The sequence below is a fragment of the Amia ocellicauda genome, unplaced genomic scaffold (assembly GCF_036373705.1).
Source record: "Amia ocellicauda isolate fAmiCal2 unplaced genomic scaffold, fAmiCal2.hap1 HAP1_SCAFFOLD_29, whole genome shotgun sequence".
Lineage (NCBI taxonomy): Eukaryota > Metazoa > Chordata > Actinopteri > Amiiformes > Amiidae > Amia > Amia ocellicauda.
In genome coordinates, this window is record NW_027102854.1 from 469,074 (window position 1) to 489,588 (window position 20,515).

General features: G+C 46.2%; 4 non-coding genes and 22 pseudogenes across 4 annotated transcripts; all 26 read right to left on the minus strand.

The window, feature by feature from the left end:
- Nucleotides 1-303: 303 nt before the first annotated feature.
- Nucleotides 304-422, minus strand: LOC136728005 (uncharacterized; annotated as a pseudogene).
- Nucleotides 423-635: 213 nt separating this feature from the next.
- Nucleotides 636-754, minus strand: LOC136728110 (uncharacterized; annotated as a pseudogene).
- Nucleotides 755-969: 215 nt separating this feature from the next.
- LOC136728009 (uncharacterized) lies at nucleotides 970-1,088 on the minus strand (annotated as a pseudogene).
- A 216-nt stretch (nucleotides 1,089-1,304) lies between these two features.
- Nucleotides 1,305-1,423, minus strand: LOC136728077 (uncharacterized; annotated as a pseudogene).
- A 212-nt stretch (nucleotides 1,424-1,635) lies between these two features.
- LOC136728142 (uncharacterized) lies at nucleotides 1,636-1,754 on the minus strand (annotated as a pseudogene).
- Nucleotides 1,755-1,969: 215 nt separating this feature from the next.
- LOC136728590 (uncharacterized) lies at nucleotides 1,970-2,088 on the minus strand (annotated as a pseudogene).
- A 214-nt stretch (nucleotides 2,089-2,302) lies between these two features.
- On the minus strand, nucleotides 2,303-2,421 carry LOC136727902 (uncharacterized; annotated as a pseudogene).
- Nucleotides 2,422-2,643: 222 nt separating this feature from the next.
- Nucleotides 2,644-2,762, minus strand: LOC136727834 (uncharacterized; annotated as a pseudogene).
- A 215-nt stretch (nucleotides 2,763-2,977) lies between these two features.
- Nucleotides 2,978-3,096, minus strand: LOC136727779 (uncharacterized; annotated as a pseudogene).
- Nucleotides 3,097-3,306: 210 nt separating this feature from the next.
- Nucleotides 3,307-3,425, minus strand: LOC136728138 (5S ribosomal RNA). Its single transcript, XR_010808571.1, has one exon. It is a non-coding gene; the product is annotated as a 5S ribosomal RNA (ribosomal RNA).
- A 211-nt stretch (nucleotides 3,426-3,636) lies between these two features.
- On the minus strand, nucleotides 3,637-3,755 carry LOC136728153 (uncharacterized; annotated as a pseudogene).
- A 216-nt stretch (nucleotides 3,756-3,971) lies between these two features.
- Nucleotides 3,972-4,090, minus strand: LOC136728728 (uncharacterized; annotated as a pseudogene).
- A 220-nt stretch (nucleotides 4,091-4,310) lies between these two features.
- Nucleotides 4,311-4,429, minus strand: LOC136728257 (5S ribosomal RNA). Its single transcript, XR_010808619.1, has one exon. It is a non-coding gene; the product is annotated as a 5S ribosomal RNA (ribosomal RNA).
- A 224-nt stretch (nucleotides 4,430-4,653) lies between these two features.
- Nucleotides 4,654-4,772, minus strand: LOC136727780 (uncharacterized; annotated as a pseudogene).
- A 209-nt stretch (nucleotides 4,773-4,981) lies between these two features.
- Nucleotides 4,982-5,099, minus strand: LOC136727840 (uncharacterized; annotated as a pseudogene).
- A 220-nt stretch (nucleotides 5,100-5,319) lies between these two features.
- Nucleotides 5,320-5,438, minus strand: LOC136728154 (uncharacterized; annotated as a pseudogene).
- Nucleotides 5,439-5,654: 216 nt separating this feature from the next.
- LOC136728033 (5S ribosomal RNA) lies at nucleotides 5,655-5,773 on the minus strand. Its single transcript, XR_010808562.1, has one exon. It is a non-coding gene; the product is annotated as a 5S ribosomal RNA (ribosomal RNA).
- Nucleotides 5,774-5,994: 221 nt separating this feature from the next.
- LOC136728192 (uncharacterized) lies at nucleotides 5,995-6,113 on the minus strand (annotated as a pseudogene).
- Nucleotides 6,114-6,328: 215 nt separating this feature from the next.
- Nucleotides 6,329-6,447, minus strand: LOC136728480 (uncharacterized; annotated as a pseudogene).
- A 215-nt stretch (nucleotides 6,448-6,662) lies between these two features.
- Nucleotides 6,663-6,781, minus strand: LOC136727962 (uncharacterized; annotated as a pseudogene).
- Nucleotides 6,782-7,000: 219 nt separating this feature from the next.
- LOC136728599 (uncharacterized) lies at nucleotides 7,001-7,119 on the minus strand (annotated as a pseudogene).
- Nucleotides 7,120-7,344: 225 nt separating this feature from the next.
- LOC136728380 (5S ribosomal RNA) lies at nucleotides 7,345-7,463 on the minus strand. The gene has a single exon (XR_010808730.1). It is a non-coding gene; the product is annotated as a 5S ribosomal RNA (ribosomal RNA).
- Nucleotides 7,464-7,687: 224 nt separating this feature from the next.
- Nucleotides 7,688-7,806, minus strand: LOC136727913 (uncharacterized; annotated as a pseudogene).
- Nucleotides 7,807-8,025: 219 nt separating this feature from the next.
- LOC136728117 (uncharacterized) lies at nucleotides 8,026-8,144 on the minus strand (annotated as a pseudogene).
- A 211-nt stretch (nucleotides 8,145-8,355) lies between these two features.
- LOC136728540 (uncharacterized) lies at nucleotides 8,356-8,474 on the minus strand (annotated as a pseudogene).
- Nucleotides 8,475-8,689: 215 nt separating this feature from the next.
- LOC136728121 (uncharacterized) lies at nucleotides 8,690-8,808 on the minus strand (annotated as a pseudogene).
- Nucleotides 8,809-20,515: the final 11,707 nt, after the last annotated feature.

A 20,515-nucleotide genomic window follows, 5' to 3' on the forward strand; every position in this document is an offset into this window, starting at 1 on the left:
GCTTTGACAATACAAATGAATTGAATTGAGAGGAAGAGAGAGAGAGAGAGAGAGAGAGAAAGAGAGAGAGAGAGACAGACAGACAGACAGACAGACAGCTCAGCGATGACATCACGAGCCTCTCTCAGCTGACTGCTATGACATCACAGAGCACGTACATTCCGATGCTTGTCGTCTGTCAACCACTCAGTCACTGCTAGCCAGACTGTCCCTAAGACAAAGTGTACAATACTTCAATTATATCTCCTCCAGACTGAAAGAGAGTATTACGAGCTACGATGAAGTTACCCAAGAGACGTATAAAGCTTGCAGCACCTGGTATTTCCAGGAGGTCACCCATCCAAGTACTGTCCAGGACCTGCCCCGTTCAGCTTACGCGATCTGACGAGATCGAGCGCGTTCAGGACGGTGTGGACACAAGCCGAGAGGCCTGGCTGCATGATGTCTCTTAATGGTTGGCGGGTATTGACGGAACTTCCAGCAAAAAAAAAAAAAAAGAAAAACGGAGGGAAAAATATCAGTGCAGCAAAGGATGTTGAAAGTAGCCAGGTACGTGTACAATACTTCAATTATATCTCCTCCAGACAGAAAGAGAGTATTAAGAGCTACGATAAAGTTACCCAGCAGACGTAAAAAGCTGGCAGCACCTGGTATTTCCAGGAGATCTCCCATCCAAGTACTGACCAGGTCCTGCCCCGTTTCGTTTCCGAGATCTGACGAGATCGGGCGCGTTCAGGTCTGTGTGTCCGCAAGCCGAGATGCCTGGTTGCATGATGTCTCTTAAAGGCTGGCGGATATTGATGGAACTTCCAGAAAAAAGAAAAAATAAAAAGAAAAATGGCGGGAAAAATATCAGTGCAGCAAAGGGTGTTGAAAGTAGCCGGGTACGTGTACAATTCTTCAATTATATCTCCTCCAGACAGAAATAGAGTATTAAAAGCAACGATGAAGTTACCCAGGAGACGAAAAAGCTTGCAGCACCTGGTATTTCCAGGAGGTCACCCATCCAAGTACTGACGAGGCCCTGCACCGTTTAGCTTCCGAGATGTGATGAGATCGACCGCGTTCAGGACGGTGTGGCCGCAAGCCAAGCAGCCTGGCTGCATGATGTCTCTTAAAGGCTGGAGGGTATTGACGGAACTTCCGGCAAAAAAAAAAAGAAAAAAGAAAAATGGAGGAAAAAATATCAGTGCAGCAAAGGGTGTTGAAAGTAGCCGGGTATGTGTACAATTCTTCAATTATATCTCCTCCAGACTGAAAGAGAGTATTACGAGCTACGATGAAGTTACCCAAGAGACGTATAAAGCTTGCAGCACCTGGTATTTCCAGGAGGTCACCCATCCAAGTACTGACCAGGACCTGCCCCGTTCAGCTTACGCGATCTGACGAGATCGAGCGCGTTCAGGACGGTGCGGACACAAGCCGAGAGGCCTGGTTGCATGATGTCTCTTAATGGTTGGCGGGTATTGACGGAACTTCCAGCAAAAAAAAAAAAAAGAAAAACGGAGGGAAAAATATCAGTGCAGCAAAGGATGTTGAAAGTAGCCAGGTACGTGTACAATACTTCAATTATATCTCCTCCAGACAGAAAGAGAGTATTAAGAGCTACGATATAGTTACCCAGGAGACGTAAAAAGCTTGCAGAACCAGGTATTTCCAGGAGGTCCCACATTCAAGTAATGACCAGGCCCTGCCCCGTTTAGCTTCCGAGATCTGACGAGATGGGGCGCGTTCAGGACGGTGTGGTTGCAAGCCAAGAGGCCTGGCTGTATGATGTCTCTTAAAGGCTGGAGGGTATTGATGGAACTTCCAGCAAAAAAAAAAAAAAAAAGAAAAACGGAGGGAAAAATATCAGTGCAGCAAAGGGTGTTGAAAGTAGCCGGGTACGTGTACAATTCTTCAATTATATCTCCTCCAGACTGAAAGAGAGTATTAAGAGCTACGATGAAGTTACACAGGATACGTAAAAAGCTTGCATCACCTGGTATTTCCAGGAGGTCACCCATCCAAGTACTAACCAGGCCCTGGCCCGTTTAGTTTCCAAGGTCTGACGAGATCGGGCGCGTTCAGGACGGTGTGGCCGCAAGCCAAGAGGCCTGGCTGCATGATGTCTCTAAATGGCTGGAGGATATTGACAGAACTTCCAGCAAAAAAAAATGAAAAAAGAAAAATGGAGGGAAAAATATCAGTGCAGCAAAGGGTGTTAAAAGTAGCCGGGTACGTGTACAATACTTCAATTATATCTCCTCCAGACAGAGAGAGAGTATTAAGAGCTACGATAAAGTTACCCAGGAGACGTAAAAGCTTGCAGCACTAGGTATTTCCAGGAGGTCTCACATTCATGTACTGACCAGGTCCTGCCCCATTTAGCTTCCGAGATCTGACGAGATCGGGCGCGTTCAGGATGGTGTGGCCGCAAGCCGAGATGCCTGGCTGCATGATGTCTCTTAAAGGCTGGCGGGTATTGACGGAACGTCCAGCAAAAAAAAAAAAAAAAAAAAAATAGAAAAATGGAGGGAAAAATATCAGTGCAGCAAAGGGTGTTGAAAGTAGCCGTGTACGTGTACAATTCTTCAATTATATCTCCTGGAGACAGAAAGAGAGTATTAAGAGCTACGATGAAGTTACCCAGGAGACGTAAAAAGCTTGCAGCACCTGGTATTTCCAGGAGGTCACACATCCATGTACTGACCAGGCCCTGCCCCGTTTAGCTTCCGAAATCTGATATGATCGGGCGCATTCAGGACGGTGTGACTACAAGCCAAGAGGCCTGGCTGCATGATGTCTCTTAAAGGCTGGCGGATATTGACGGAACTTCCAGCAAAAAAATAAAATAAAAAGAAAAATGGAGGGAAAAATATCAGTGCAGCAAAGGGTGTTGAAAGTAGCCTAGTAGGTGTACAATTCTTCAATTAAATCTCCTCCAGACAGAGAGAGAGTATTAAGAGCTACGATAAAGTTAACCAGGAGACGTAAAAGCTTGCAGCACTAGGTATTTCCAGGAGGTCTCACATTCATGTACTGACCAGGTCCTGCCCCGTTTAGCTTCCGAGATCTGACGAGATCGGGCGCGTTCAGGATGGTGTGGCCGCAAGCCGAGATGCCTGGCTGCATGATGTCTCTTAAAGGCTGGCGGGTATTGACGGAACTTCCAGCAAAAAAAAAAAAGAAAAATAGAGGGAAATATACCAGTGCAGCAAAGGGTGTTGAAAGTAGCCGGGTACGTGTACAATTCTTCAATTATATCTCCTGGAGACAGAAAGAGAGTATTAAGAGCTACGATGAAGTCACCCAGGAGACGTAAAAAGCTTGCAGCACCTGGTATTTCTAGGAGGTCTCCCATCCAAGTACTGACCAGGCCCTGCCCCGTTTAGCTTCCGAGATCTGACGAGATCGGGCGCATTCAGGACGGTGTGGCCACAAGCCGAAAGGCCTGGCTGCATGATGTCTCTTAAAGGTTGGCGGGTATTGACGGAACTTCCAGCAAAAAAAAAAAAAAGAAAAATGGATGGAAAAATATCAGTGCAGCAAAGGGTGTTGACAGTAGCTGGGTACGTGTACAATTCTTCAATTAAATCTCCTGCAGACAGAAAGAGAGAATTAAGAGCTACGATAAAGTTACCCAGGAGACGTAAAAGCTTGCAGCACCTGGTATTTCCAGGAGGTCTCACATTCAAGTACTGACCAGGTCCTGCCCCGTTTAGCTTCCGAGATCTGACGATATCATGCGCATTCAGGACGGTGTGGCCGAAAGCCGAGAGGCCCGGCTGCATGATGTCTCTTTAAGGCTGGCGGGTATTGACGGAACTTCCAGCAAAAAAAAAAAGAAAAAAGAAAAATGGAGGGAAAAATATCAGTGCAGCAAAGGGTTTTGAAAGTAGCCGGGTACGTGTACAATTCTTCAATAATATCTCCTACAGACTGAAAGAGAGTATTAAGAGCTACGATGAAGTTACCCAGGAGACGTAAAAAGCTTGCAGCACCTGGTATTTCTAGGAGGTCTCCCATCCAAGTACTGACCAGACCCTGCCCCGTTCAGCTTCCGAGATCTTACGCGATCGGGCGCATTCAGGACGGTGTGGCCACAAGCCGAAAGGCCTGGCTGCATGATGTCTCTTAAAGGTTGGCGGGTATTGACGGAACTTCCAGCAAAAAAAAAAAAAAAAAAAATAGAAAAATGGAGGGAAAAATATCAGTGCAGGAAAGGGTGTTGAAAGTAGCCGGGTACGTGTACAATTCTTCAATTATATCTCCTGGAGACAGAAAGAGAGTATTAAGAGCTACGATGAAGTTACCCAGGAGACGTAAAAAGCTTGCAGCACCTGGTATTTCTAGGAGGTCTCCCATCCAAGTACTGACCAGGCCCTGCCCCGTTTAGCTTCCGAGATCTGACGAGATCGGGCGCGTTCAGGACGGTGTGGCCACAAGCCGAAAGGCCTGGCTGCATGATGTCTCTTAAAGGTTGGCGGGTATTGACGGAACTTCCAGCAAAAAATAAAAATAAAAAAATAAAAAATAAAAATGGATGGAAAAATATCAGTGCAGCAAAGGGTGTTGACAGTAGCTGGATACGTGTACAATACTTCAATTATATCTCCACCAGACAGAGAGAGAGTATTAAGAGCTACGATAAAGTTACCCAGGAGACGTAAAAGCTTGCAGCACTAGGTATTTCCAGGAGGTCTCACATTCATGTACTGACCAGGTCCTGCCCCGTTTAGCTTCCGAGATCTGACGAGATCGGGCGCGTTCAGGATGGTGTGGCCGCAAGCCGAGATGCCTGGCTACATGATGTCTCTTAAAGGCTGGCGGGTATTGACGGAACTGCCAGCAAAAAAAAAAAGAAAAATACAGGGAAATGTACCAGTGCAGCAAAGGGTGTTGAAAGTAGCCGGGTACGTGTACAATTCTTCAATTATATCTCCTGGAGACAGAAAGAGAGTATTAAGAGCTACGATGAAGTTACCCAGGAGACGTAAAAAGCTTGCAGCACTGGTATTTCTAGGAGGTCTCCCATCCAAGTACTGACCAGACCCTGCCCCGTTCAGCTTCCGAGATCTGACGAGATCGGGCGCATTCAGGACGGTGTGGCCACAAGCCGAAAGGCCTGGCTGCATGATGTCTCTTAAAGGTTGGCGGGTATTGACGGAACTTCCAGCAAAAGAAAAAAAAAAAAAAAATAGAAAAATGGAGGGAAAAATATCAGTGCAGGAAAGGGTGTTGAAAGTAGCCGGGTACGTGTACAATTCTTCAATTATATCTCCTGCAGACTGAGAGAGAGTATTAAGAGCTACGATAAAGTTACCCAGGAGACGTAAAAGCTTGCAGCACCTGGTATTTCCAGGAGGTCTCACATTCAAGTACTGACCAGGTCCTGCCCCGTTTAGCTTCCGAGATCTGACGATATCATGCGCATTCAGGACGGTGTGGCCGAAAGCCGAGAGGCCCGGCTGCATGATGTCTCTTTAAGGCTGGCGGGTATTGACGGAACTTCCAGCAAAAAAAAAAAGAAAAAAGAAAAATGGAGGGAAAAATATCAGTGCAGCAAAGGGTTTTGAAAGTAGCCGGGTACGTGTACAATTCTTCAATAATATCTCCTACAGACTGGAAGAGAGTATTAAGAGCTATGATGAAGTTACCCAGGAGACGTAAAAAGCTTGCAGCACCTGGTATTTCCAGGAGGTCACCCATCCAAGTACTGACCAGACCCTGCCCCGCTTAGCTTCCGAGATCTGATGAGATCGGGCGTGTTCAGGACGGTGTGGCCGCAAGCCAAGAGGCCTGGCTGCATGATGTCTCTTAAAGGCTGGCGGGTATTGACGGAACTTCCAGCAAAAAATAAAAAATAAATAAATAGAAAAATGGAAAGAAAAATATCAGTGCAGGACAGGGTGTTGAAAGTAGCCGGGTACATGTACAATTCTTCAATTATATCTCCTCCAGACTGAATGAGAGTATTAAGAGCTACGCTGAAGTTACCCAGGAGATGTAAAAAGCTTTCAGCACCTGGTATTTCCAGGAGGTCAACCATCCAATTACTGACCAGGCCCTGCCCAGTTTTTCTTCCGAGATCTGACGAGATCTTGCGTCTTCAGGACGGTGTGGCCTCAAGCCAAGAGGCCTGGCTGCATGATGTCTCTTAAAGGCTGGAGGGTATTGATGGAACTTCCAGCAAGAAACAAAAGAAAAAAGAAAAATGGAGGGAAAAATATCAGTGCAGCAAAGCGTGTTGAAGGTAGCCGGGTACGTGTACAATTCTTCAATTATATCTCCTCCAGACAGATAGAGAGTATTAAGAGCTACGATAAAGTTACCCAGGAGACGTAAAAGCTTGCAGCACCAGGTATTTCCAGGAGGTCTCACATTCAAGTACTGACCAGGTCCTGCCCCGTTTAGCTTCCGAGATCTGACGAGATCGGGCGCGTTCAGGACGGTGTGGCCGCAAGCCGAGATGTCTGGCTGCATGATGTCTCTTAAAGGCTGGCGTGTATTGACGGAATTTCCAGCAAAAAAAAAAAAAAAAAAGAAAAATGGATGGAAAAATATCAGTGCAGGAAAGGGTGTTGAAAGTAGCCGGGTACGTGTACAATTCTTCAAATATATCTCCTCCAGACAGATAGAGAGTATTAAGAGCTACGATAAAGTTACCCAGGAGACGTAAAAGCTTGCAGCACCAGGTATTTCCAGGAGGTCTCACATTCATGTACTGACCAGGTCCTGCCCCGTTTAGCTTCCAAGATCTGACGAGATCGGGCGAGTTCAGGATGGTGTGGCCGCAAGTCGAGATGCCTGGCTGCATGATGTCTCTTAAAGGCTGGCGGGTATTGACGGAACTTCCAGCAAAAAAAAAAAAAAAAAAATAGAAAACTGGAGGGAAAAATATCAGTGCAGGAAAGGGTGTTGAAAGTAGCCGGGTACGTGTACAATTCTTCAATTATATCTCCTGGAGACAGAAAGAGAGTATTAAGAGCTACGATGAAGTTACCCAGGAGACGTAAAAAGCTTTAAGCACCTGGTATTTCTAGGAGGTCTCCCATCCAAGTACTGACCAGGCCCTGCCCCGTTTAGCTTCCGAGATCTGACGAGATCGGGCGCATTCAGGACGGTGTGGCCACAAGCCGAAAGGCCTGGCTGCATGATGTCTCTTAAAGGTTGGCGGGTATTGACAGAACTTCCAGCAAAAAAAAAAAAAAAAAAAAAAAAAAAAGAAAAATGGATGGAAAAATATCAGTGCAGCAAAGGGTGTTGACAGTAGCTGGGTACGTGTACAATTCTTCAATTATATCTCCTCTAGACAGAAAGAAAGAACTAAGAGCTACGATAAAGTTACCCAGGAGACGTAAAATCTTGCAGCACCAGGTATTTCCAGGAGGTCTCCCATCCAAGTACTGACCAGGTCCTGCCCCGTTTAGCTTCCGAGATCTGACGAGATCGGGCGTGTTCAGGACGGTGTGGCCACAAGCCGAAAGGCCTGGCTGCATGATGTCTCTTAAAGGTTGGCGGGTATTGACGGAACTTCCAGCAAAAAAAAAAAAGAAAAAAAGAAAAAAGAAAAATGGATGGAAAAATATCAGTGCAGCAAAGGGTGTTGACAGTAGCTGGATACGTGTACAATACTTCAATTATATCTCCTCCAGACAGAGAGAGAGTATTGAGAGCTACGATAAAGTTACCCAGGAGACGTAAAAGCTTGCAGCACTAGGTATTTCCAGGAGGTCTCACTTTCATGTACTGACCAGGTCCTGCCCCGTTTAGCTTCCGAGATCTGACGAGATCGGGCGCGTTCAGGATGGTGTGGCCGCAAGCCGAGATGCCTGGCTGCATGATGTCTCTTAAAGGCTGGCGGGTATTGACGGAATTTCCAGCAAAAAAAAAAAAAAAAAAATAGAAAAATGGAGGGAAAAATATCAGTGCAGGAAAGGGTGTTGAAAGTAGCCGGGTACGTGTACAATTCTTCAATTATGTCTTCTCCAGACAGAAAGAGAGTATTAAGAGCTACGATGAAGTTCCCCAGGAGACGTAAAAAGCTGGCAGCACCTGGTATTTCCAGGAGATCTCCCATCGAAGTACTGACCAGGCCCTGCCCCGTTTAGTTTCCGAGATCTGACGAGATCGGGCGCGTTCAGGACTTTGTGTCCGCAAGCCGAGAGGCCTGGCTGCATGATGTCTCTTAAAGGTTGGCGGGTATTGACGGAACTTCCAGCAAAAAAAAAAAAAAGAAAAATGGATGGAAAAATATCAGTGCAGCAAAGGGTGTTGAAAGTAGCCGGGTACATGTACAATTCTTCAATTATATCTCCTGCAGACTGAAAGAGAGTATTAAGAGCTACGATGAAGTTACCCAGGAGACGAAAAAGCTAGCAGCACCTGGTATTTCCAGGAGGTCTCCCATCAAAGTACTGACCAGGCCCTGCCCCGTTTAGCTTCCGAGATCTGACGAGATCGGGCGCGTTCAGGCCGGTGTGGCCTCAAGCCAAGAGGCCTGGCTGCATGATGTCTCTTAAAGGCTGGAGGTTATTGACGGAACTTCCAGCAAAATAAAAAAGAAAAAAGAAAAATGGAGGGAAAAATATCAGTGCAGCAAAGGGTGTTGAAAGTAGCCGGGTATGTGTACAATTCTTCAATTATATCTCCTCCAGACAGAAAGAGAGTATTTAGAGCTACGATAAAGTTACCCAGGAGACGAAATAACTTGCAGCACCTGATATCTCCAGGAGGTCACCCATCCAAGTACTGACGAACCCTTGCCCCGTTTAGCTTCCGAGATCTGATGAGATTGGGCGCGTTCAGGACGGTGTGGCCGCAAGCCAAGAGGCCTGGCTGCATGATGTCTCTTAAAGGCTGACGGGTATTGACGGAACTTCCAGCAAAAAAAAAATGGATAAAGAAAAATGGAGGGAAAAATATCAGTGCAGCAATGGGTGTTGAAAGTAGCCGGGTACGTGTACAATACTTCAATTATATCTCCTCCAGACAGAAAGAGAGTATTAAGAGCTACGATGAACTCACCTAAAGGATTATTAGGAACACCATACTAATACTGTGTTTGACCCTCTTTCGCCTTCAGAACTGCTTTAATTCTACATGGCATTGATTCAACAAGGTGCTGAAAGCATTCTTTAGAAATGTTGGCCCATATTGATAGGATAGCATCTTGCAGTTGATGGAGATTTGTGGGATGCACATCCAGGGCACGAAGCTCCCGTTCCACCACATCCCAAAGATGCTCTATTGGGTTGAGATCTGGTGACTGTGGGGGCCAGTTTAGTACAGTGAACTCATTGTCATGTTCAAGAAACCAATTTGAAATGATTCGACCTTTGTGACATGGTGCATTATCCTGCTGGAAGTAGCCATCAGAGGATGGGTACATGGTGGTCAAAAAGGGATGGACATGGTCAGAAACAATGCTCAGGTAGGCCGTAGCATTTAAACGATGCCCAATTGGCACTAAGGGGCCTAAAGTGTGCCAAGAAGACATCCCCCACACCATTACACCACCACCACCAGCCTGCACAGTGGTAACAAGACATGATGGATCCATGTTCTCATTCTGTTTACGCCAAATTCTGACTCTACCATCTGAATGTCTCACCTCTTTTTCCTATTTGTAGTGGAGATGAGTGGTACCCGGTGGGGTCTTCTGCTGTTGTAGCCCATCCGCCTCAAGGTTGTACGTGTTGTGGCTTCACAAATGCTTTGCTGCATACCTCGGTTGTAGCGAGTGGTTATTTCAGTCAAAGTTGCTCTTCTATCAGCTTGAATCAGTCGGCCCATTCTCCTCTGACCTCTAGCATCAACAAGGCATTTTCGCCCACAGGACTGCCGCATACTGGATGTTTTTCCCTTTTCACACCATTCTTTGTAAACCCTAGAAATGGTTGTGCGTGAAAATCCCAGTAACTGAGCAGATTGTGAAATACTCAGACCGGCCCGTCTGGCACCAACAACCATGCCACGTTCAAAATTGCTTAAATCACCTTTCATTCCCATTCAGACATTCAGTTTGGAGTTCAGGAGATTGTCTTGACCAGGACCACACCCCTAAATGCATTGAAGCAACTGCCATGTGATTGGTTGATTAGATAATTGCATTAATGAGAAATTGAACAGGTGTTCCTAATAATCCTTTAGGTGAGTGTATATGTATGTATGTTTATGTATGTCCAATTGCTTTGACAATACAAATGAAATGAATTGAGAGAGAGAGAGAGAGAGAGAGAGAGGAATATGAGCTCCTAAAAAACATTTGTTTTTATACATAAGCGGATTTAATTTGTGATTTACAAATGAATATATAGCACTATAAACATACACAGAAGACATGGAATAGAAATTCAGAAGAAAAAGTATTCAAAAAATAATAATTTTAAGAGAAACACAAAAAGAAGAAAGCAGAGAGACAGTTCAGGAAGAAAAGTCAGAAAAGAAAAGCTGAAGACAAGAATTGGAGGTAAGAGACAAATAATTAAACAAAAAAATATGTATTAATAAAATAAATAAGCATTCTCAGTAGTTGACTCAGCCAATGAAAATGCAGAGCTCCGATTTGAATAGAGTGACAGTAGGAGAGAGCCCAACTGCCACTGAGACTGATAGAAATCTATCGAACAGCAGTCTGACTGCAGAGCTGCCTTTTGAAATCCGATACCCTGAAGACATTCGCTCTGCACAGGCTAAGAAGGACTACAAACAAGCTGTGATGAGAGCATCTCCTGAGACCCTCATCCTAGACTACACCGGTAAAGGAGAAAACAGGGTCAAGAACAATCTACTGTTCTACACCGCCTTTCACAAAACCCTGTGCCAGACATACCCCAATAACAACAAGAGGGGCATTAGCAGAGGCAGGCAGATCTCAGTGCTGGTAGAGAAAGACACAGACAGTGTGATGCTCACTTTTAATGTATACCACAACGGGACCATCATGGTGCAGGGCAGCGAGAGCAGCCTGGACCAATTAGCTCTCGGCTTCCACACCTCAAAGCAGCAGACTGAGGTAGAGAAACAAGAGCCAGAGCCGGCCACCCTGCAGTCTGCCCCCAGCCACACGGAGCCAGACAGTGCCCCATCTCCCACAGACTGCCCCCCTGTCTCCCCAAAACTCTCCAGCAACATTAAAACACTAAAGGAATGCCTATCAGTGCTGGAGCTGGAGTTTGCGGAGTTCAGGGAGCAGACCTTGAGCACCCTGGCCCAGACCTCCTTGTGCGATCAGCTCCGGGATGAGATGCACAGACTAAAGATGCAGCACAAGGCTGAGATCCATGAGCTGAGAGCAGCAGTGAGAGACCTGGAGGAGCAGAGCCAAACCCTGAGGACGGAGCTGCGCAGAGCGAGGGAGGAGCTGACCAGGACACCCCAGCACAGCCAGCTAAGGAGCCTGCAGAGCCAGCTGGAGGAGCTAAGAGAGGAGCTACACATCACTGGAGCACAGAGACTGCACTGCACTGACCCCACAACACCTCCAACCCCTGACACACCCACTGATCCACCCACACTCCCCACCACTCCTGACACACCCACTATCACCAGACCTGCCACTAATACACAACCCCCTGAAACGCCACTCCCCCAAAACACACCCGCTGCCCCCACCACTCCCGACGCAAACCCGGAGTGGCAGGTCAACGCAGAGGTGGTCATTCTGAGCGAATCCAATGGGAAGTTCCTGGTTGAGAGGCGCCTCTTCCCTGGGCGAAAAGTGAAAAAGCTTTGGTGCTCCACAGCACAGAGAGCCCTGGAGCTGCTCTCCAAGAGGAGGCTTTGCCAAGTCAAACACATCCTCATCCACACCGGCACTAACGACCTGAGTGCCCGCAGGGGCGATGTGGCCTCAGCCCTGAGACAGGTAGCAACGAAAGCCACAGAGGAATTCCCAACTGCCAAAATTTCCATCTCCACACTGCTGCCCCGCACAGACGTGCCCCTGCACATCATCCAGGCCATCAACGCAGAAGTGTCCCGAAGATGTGCCCTCCTCCCCAACGTCCACCTGGCACACCACTGAGACATCCAGCCACATCACCTGTATGACCACGTCCACCTCAACAAGACGGGTGTGAGGATCATCTCAAAGGTCCTCAAGGACACAACCCTGGGCCGAAACCCCACACACCCCCACCTCGAGACCAGGAGCAAACCCCCCAGCCCCCGGCCACATCCCCAGCCACCGGCTCCACCCCAGCCCCAGCCCCTGAGACCCCGCGGCCCCATTCCCCACCCCCCCATCCCCAGAGGGCCCGTCCAGCACAGCAGAGCGGACAGCCGGGGACCAGCACAGCCACACAGCCACGCAGCAGCGGCTTCCAGAGCCTGGAGGCCCGATGCTGCCCAGCTGGCCCAGATAAGGCAACTCCTCAGTGTCATCTGTACCACACTGCTGAGTTAACTGAGCCTCAACACACATATATATGGTTGTGGAGATGGAGAGTAAGAAAAAATGTGATTTAATTATTCTGATATTTTGATGCAAAGATAAAATCTTTGAGTGATTATTATGTATATCCATATATAATTATTAATAGTAATATAATATCAGTTGTAGACCACAAATTAAACTTTCTTATGTAGAAGAGACAAGTATAATAAAATATATGAACATGTCCTTTAAAATAAGCAGTTGGAATATGCAGGGTTTACGCTCCTCAACTTTTGGAATGAAGAGCACAGGCCCTGAACTGATCAACACTGTAAATAGTTCAGATGTTTTCATTCTTGTAGAGACTTGGTGCTGTGCAGATATGTCTATACACTGGATGGATACAATGGATACAGGGAGCTGATTGTGCCCTCCTATAAAAAACCCAAAGTCAGGTGTGGCAGGGCCTCGTGGGGGATTATCGTGTGGTACAGGGAGGAGCTCCGAGCAGCCCTATGCCCAGTACAGAGAGGAGACACACACCTGTGGATGAAAATCAGAAAAGACACCCTACAAAATAACACAGATATATACCTATGTGCAATTTATATGCCACCCGCAGACTCCCCCTACTATAATGAGGAAGGCTTTCATGAGCTTCAAAACGAAATCTGCCACTTCCAGACCCTGGGCTCTGTACTGCTGTGTGGCGATCTCAATGCCAGGACTGGCAGAGAGATGGACTACATCAATACAGAGGGGAACACACACCTGTTCGGAGACTCCCCGCTGTGCCACACACACACCTCCACACTGACACAGCCACGACAGCGTGGTAAACAAGAGCAGGAAGCAGGTAGTGCGCCTATGTAAAAGCCTGGGTCTATATATCATCAATGGCAGGACCAGGGGGTACTCTCTGGGGAGATTCACATACTGCTCGGCTCTGGGCAGCAGTGTGGTGGACTACGCCATAACTGACCTGGACCCACAAGCCAACAATGCGTTTATAGTCAGACAACAATCTCCACTATCAGACCACAGCCAAATAACACTTTACCTAAAAAGATCAGCGCAGCCACAAGTCAGAGCCAAACTTCCCACAAAACTGGTCTCCCTGCCACCCAGTTAGAGATGGTCAGAGCCCAGCACAGAGAACTACACAGGAGCCCTGAATAGTGATGAGATTGAAAACATGTTAGACAGATATCAATCCTCACACTATCAAATAAACCAAAACGGAATAAACTCAGCCACCAAAACACTGAATGAAATATTTGAGAGACTGGCTTTAAAATCAAACATTAAAACAATTAAAAACCAAAATATGAAATCGTCTAAAAGAAAAAAAGAACAGTGGTGTGACCAGGAGTGTGAAACTTCTAGGAAACACCTGAGACATCTCTCCAACACTAAACACAGAGAGCCCGACAACCAGGAGGCTCGCCTCAGCTACTGCCAGGCCCTGCGGCACTACAAGCAACTCCTCAGTAAGAAAAAAGACCACTATATGGGCAGAATAAATACCCCAAAAACAAAAAATGAAATACCAATTCAAAATGGAGAAATCTGGAAAACACACTTTGAAAAACTTTACCAAAATGTTGAAAACAATCCAAAGCCAGAACAGGTTAAAATATTAAAAAACCTAAATAAATTGGAAGAAATCATTAAGAATAACCAAAATCCCTTAGATAACCCATTTACAATACAGGAACTAAAACATCAACTCAAAATCCTCAAACCCAGGAAAGCCAGCGGCCCCGACAGCATCAGCCCTGAGATGCTGAAGCACAGCAGCCCGCAGCTGCAGGAGGCTCTGCTCAAACTCTTTAACCTGGTGCTGAGAGCCGGGTGTTTCCCTGAGGTCGGGAATCAAGGATTGATCACCCCGATTTTTAAAAGTGGAGACAAATTAGACCCCAATAACTACTGGGGCAGCTGTGTGAGCAGTAACCTGGGGAAGGTGTTCTGCAGTATCATCAACGCCCAGATACTGGCCTTCCTTACCAAGCACAGTGTCCTGAATAAGAGTCAGATTGGCTTCCTACCAAAACACAGCACAACCGATCATATTTACACTCTACACACCCTCATAAATAAATATACCCAAAACAATAAAGGAAAAATATTTGCCTGTTTTGTAGACTTTAGAAAGGCATTTGACTCAATCTGGCACAAGGGATTATTTTATAAACTTCTACAGAGTGGTGTAGGGGGTAAAGTTTATGACATCATTAAATCAATGTATTCTGAAAACAAATGCGGAGTTCAAATTGGCAACTCAAGAACAGAGTTCTTCACTCAGGGGCGGGGAGTGAGACAGGGCTGCAGTCTGAGTCCAACACTGTTCAACATCTACATCATCGAGTTGGCCACAGTGTTGGAGCAGTCTGACGCCCGCAGCCTAACTCTCCATGACACAGAGATCAAGTTCCTGCTCTATGCAGACGACCTGGTGCTGCTGTCGCCCACAGAGCAGGGGCTTCAGCAGAACCTGGCGCTGCTAGAGCAGTACTGTCAGAAATGGGCCCTGGCAGTCAATCTGGACAAGACCAGAGTTATGGTTTTCCAGAAAAAAGCCCCATCTCAGGGAAACAGGTACCGCTTCACTCTGGGCAGCACTGGATTAGAGCACTGCACCAGATACAACTACCTTGGCCTGACCATCAGTGCGTCAGGGAGCTTCAGCCTGGCTATAAACGCATTAAAAGACAAGGCACGCCGGGCATTTTATGCCATAAAGACACAATTTGGGAAAACAACAATACCAATAACTATTTGGATTAAAATATTAAACTCCATCATCCAACCAATCCTGCTATATGGGAGCGAAGTGTGGGGTCCCCTCATGAACCTCAATAACAGCAATTGGGACAAAAGCCCCATGGAAATATTCCACCTAGAATTTAATAAAAACATCTTACACGTACACAGAAACGCCCCCACGGCTCTGAGGCTCACAGAGCCCGAACACACAATGACCAAAACAACTACAATTGGGAAAATTGACATGTACCTGAAAAGCAAATACACAAAAGATTAGAGACACGAATTAGAATTACAAAACAAATTGGAATGCTACCGGGCCCTGAATAGAAACATTACATTGGCTGAATACTTAAAAATCCAAAATATAAAAGAGAGACAAAATCTAACTAAATACAGGCTCAGTGACCACAGCCTCGCCATTGAAAAAGGCCGCTACAGAAAATTCTGGGTTGCCAGAGAAGAGCGGCTGTGCAGCCAGTGTGACCTAGGGGAGGTCGAAACACAGGCGCATTTCCTGCTGTCCTGCCCTAAATACACAAAAATCAGGGAGACATACTTTAAAATATTAAAAATGCATATCCCTGAGTTCAGCATGATCCCCGATTGCTGCAAACTCCCCGTCCTGCTGGGAGAGGAGGAGCGCACTGCCTTCTTAGCAGCGCAATATGTATCCACCTGCCACAGCCTGCGAGACAGTGTGTAGACACCAGCCTGTGGCAATCCATTTGCAAAACAAAATAAAAACAGTGATTTTTCTGATGTCATGACACAAATTTTGATACAAACAACAAATATGGTTTATATCCTACTTAATTTTATTTCAATGTGTACTATATTTGTTCCACTGAATCTTGTATTGCAATGTTTTGTCTTGATTGATAGAACATTTGTATCTGCTTTGGCAATATTGTGATAGATCATGCCAATAAAGCACCTTTGAATTGAATTGAAATGAATTGACAGACAGACAGACACACGCACACACACACACACACACACACACACACACACACAGAGCCAGCCAGCCAGACAGCCAGCCAGCTCAGCCATGACATCACGAGCCTCTCTCAGCTGACTGCTATGACATCACAGAGCACGTACATTCCGTTGCTTGCCGTCTGTCAACCACTCAGTCACTGCCAGCCAGACTGGCTGGCTGGCTGGATGGGGGGGCTGCTTGCTGCTGCTGCGTATCTTAGCAAGCTAATTTGCCTGACCGGCCTTCCTACTCCTATGCCCAAATGCCCACCTAAGCCTCGTTTGTAATGCATGTCATTGTATTTCAAAAAGGAATCTGGAAATAGTAAACCTATTTTCTTTATTTGAATGTATTAAAGATCACATTTTATTACATTTTCTTTTTCTGTACTTCATTACATTATATTGAGATTCATAATTCTATTATTTATTTTCCGTATGTATGTATGTATGTATTATTGTATGGAAGGAAAGTTAGAAATGATTTTCACAAACCTGTTTTTCTCTCTTGTATACTTAAGAAAGATAAGGTCAAGCTAGAAGGTCAGGAGGCCATAAGGTAGTTTGATTTCTGTTTGTTATTTACGATGAGAACCTTGGAGACAATGTCAAACGGTATGACCTACGTGCCTGTTCCTTAAAACCATGTGTAGATCTATGAACTCTGTTCTATAATTAAATATGTTCTGCTTAGTTAGCCTTTAAGATAACATAGTAATGATTTTCTAGCATGTATGTATGTATGTATGTATGTCCAATTGCTTTGACAATACAAATGAATTGAATTGAGAGGGAGAGAGAGAGAGAGAGAGAGAGAGAGAGAGAGAGAGAGAGAGAGACAGACAGACAGACAGACTGACAAACACAAACAGACACACACACACACACACACACACACACACACACACACACACAGACACACACACAGCCAGCCAGCCAGCCAGCCAGCCAGCTCAGCGATGACATCACAAGCCTCTCTCAGCTGACTGCTATGACATCACAGAGCATGAACATTCCGTTGCTTGCCGTCTGTCAACCACTCAGTCACTGCTAGCCAGACTGGCTGGCTGGCTGGATGGGGGGGCTGCTTGCTGCTGCTGCGTACCTTAGCAAGCTTATTTGCTTGACCGGCCTTCCTACTCCTCTGCCCACATGCCCACCTATGCCCGATCTGCTGTTCACCTGGATCACAGCTCCGCCCCAACAAGGCAGATCCTCCCAAAAATGGTACAAACTGATCCACGTTCCCCTCCACAGAAAGCTTTAGCCCAAAATAAGGGACACATTCTGCCCAATATGTCAGCGCCAACCACAGCCTGAGGGACACAGTGACACACGAGCACCGGCTGTAAATATAATGTAAATACTCGTTTGTAATGCATGTCATTGTATTTCAAAAAAGGAATCTGGAAATGGTATACCTATTTTCTTTATTTGTATGTATTAAAGATCACATTTTATTACATTTTCTTTTTCTGTACTTCATTACATCTTATTGTGATTCATAATTCTATTATTTATTTTCCGTGTATATGTATGTATGTATGTATTGTGACAAACCAAGGGGCAGGGTCATACATGGCAGATATGTCAGGCCAGGTCTGCTGCAAGGTGTGTACTCTAGGGTAGAATACCGACCCTAGGCAACTACACTCCCCAGAAACCCTCAGGCAGCCATTCTAGCACCTAATGTGGTCACTTGGTGTTACTTCCTCAATTATTCACCAGGTATATAAGGCGGGCCTGAGAGAGAGAGAAGTGAGAGACAATAGGGTGAGTTATCTGGAAAACAGAGGTAGCTCATAAGGAGAAAGCCAAGACTTATTTATTCCAGACTTTGTTTAAAATAGAATGATTATGTAAGATTAGTTACAACTCCAGTGTGAGTTAGGTTTTGTTTTCAGATTTGTTTTGTTTGAAGTAAACATACAGGCACAGCCCTGTATTTGCAACCTCCTCCCTGGGTCATGACTGGTTTTTACTCCTAAGAAGATCACAGAGAAGACCCGCACATGTGTACAGCCAAGGCGTTTTGTCACATTTGGTGTAGAATGCGGGCAGCACCTCATGAAACCCAGACTGGCTGAGTGAATTTTTTTATCCAAAAAAAAAAAAACTACAGGCTGTAATAGCCCAACAGGAAGCGACCAGGGTGCAGCAGGTGGCTCACCAGGATGCTATGCGGATGCATCAGGAAGCACTGCAGGTCCAGCATGATACAAATAAAATGTTTAGAGAAGAGCAGGAAAAGGTGACTAAAGAGCTGAAAGAGAGTGTTGAAGCACTTGCAACCAGGATTGGGCCACAGGGGGCTGCAACCCATTCCACTCCCCGCACCAATCACTTTCTGCAGAAAATGACAAAACAGGACGATGTTGAGGCCTTCCTTATGACCTTTGAGAGGACAGCAGAGAGAGGGATGGCCAAAAGATTCCTGGGCAGGGCTTGTGGCACCTTATCTGGCAGGGGATGCACAGAAAGCGTACTTTGATCTGGAGCTGAAGGACGCCCAGGACTATGATAAATTGAAAGCGGAGATAATGACCCGATTGGGCGTGACCACCGCAGTGAGGGCACATCGGTTTCAGCAGTGGGCCTACCAACCAGGACAACCAATCCGAACGCAGATGTTTGATCTGATCCATCTGGCCAGGAAATGGCTACAGCCAGAGGTCCATTCATCAGCCGAGGTGGTGGAGGCCATAGTCCTTGACAACTACCAACGCTGTTTGCCCAAGGACGTTCGACGCTGGGTTGGCCAGAATGAGGTGCTGTCCGCTGACACCTTGGTGGCCATTGTAGAGCGGTTCTATACAGCCGGAGCAGCAGAGCATGTACCGGAGGTTAAAAACTCGTTCCCCAGGCCATGACGAACCAGCGGACCGGGTAAGATGGTTCCAAAGTACTCTGGGAAACATGACGCGCTGGATTGGAAGAAAAGAGCAAGACTGGGGGGGGCAAAGGTGGGGCCTAAAGCCGAGACTAAGGGTTATAGGGGGTCACCATCACAACCAATTGTCTGCTACAATTGTGACAAAGTAGGACATATTGCGGCCCACTGCCCAGGTAGAGAGGAACCAATGCAATGTAATGTGTGTGATATGGGGAAAGAGAAACCGGTATTTTATGCCTGCCCTGTTGGGACGGATGTTTTCATAGGCGGAGTACCTAATCCAAAACACATGTGTACAGTGATAGTCGATGAGAAAGAAGTGGCTGCTCTAACTCGACTCTGGCAGTATGGTTACACTGGTCACAGAAAAATTAGTAGCGACCAACAAGCTGGATAGACATCAGGAGCTCAGTATCACATGCACACATGGTGACACACGCCCCTATCCCACAGCCCTTGTAAACATACAGACAGAGGCCGGGAAACTAGATTACGAAGTCGGTGTGGTACCCAACATGCCATATGATGTGATACTGGGACGATATTTTCCTAATTTTGGAAAACTAGATAGAAAACATAGTAAATTGGAAATGCACACTGAAAACTGTAAGCCAGAAGTTGCCTCGATCCCACAACTAGAGCTAAAAGTAGACCTGGTTCCAGTTGAGTCGACAGTGAAGGTTTTGGTTGGGGAAAATTAAACTGAAAACATAAGGGTGGAATGTAGTGACGTAGATGACCCTATGGAGGGTGAGGAACCCAGCACTAGCAGGGTGGGTGAGAATCCATTCATAGAGACCCCTGAAGCTGACAATGTAGAAGTGTCAGTGTTAGAGGGACTCCCCACTGATTTTGGCAGCGCACAGGTGCGAGATCTCACTCTACACTATGCTAAAGAAAATGTGAAGGTAGTAAATGGGACCCCTATGACTACTGCAGACCCGCCAACAGCTTATCCTTATTTTATGGTAAAAAATGACCTATTGTACCGTGTAAATAAGATAGGGGTGGACATTGTGGAGCAATTGCTAGTTCCCACCCCATTCAGACGAACAGTTCTCAATCTGGCACATGGGCATATCCTCGGGGGACATCTGGGGATGGACAAAACCAAGGATAGACTCCTGAGGAGGTTTTACTGGCCAGGCGTACATGCAGACGTGACAGAACATTGTAGCTCATGTCCTGAATGTCAACTACATGCTCCTAAACCAGCCTTCAGAAGCCCACTGGTCCCTTTGCCCATCATAGAGACCCCCTTTGCTAGGATAGCTATGGATGTGGTGGGACCTCTCCCAAAATCAGCCAGAGGGCATCAGTATATACTGGTTATTTTGGATTATGCCACCAGGTACCCAGAAGCCATTCCACTGCGGACCATGGCTTCAAAAGGTATTGCAAAAGAGCTAATGTTGATGTGTAGTAGGGTGGGGATACCGAGGGAGATATTAACAGATCAGGGCACACCCTTTATGTCTAAGGTTATGACCGATCTGTGTAAATTGTTGCAG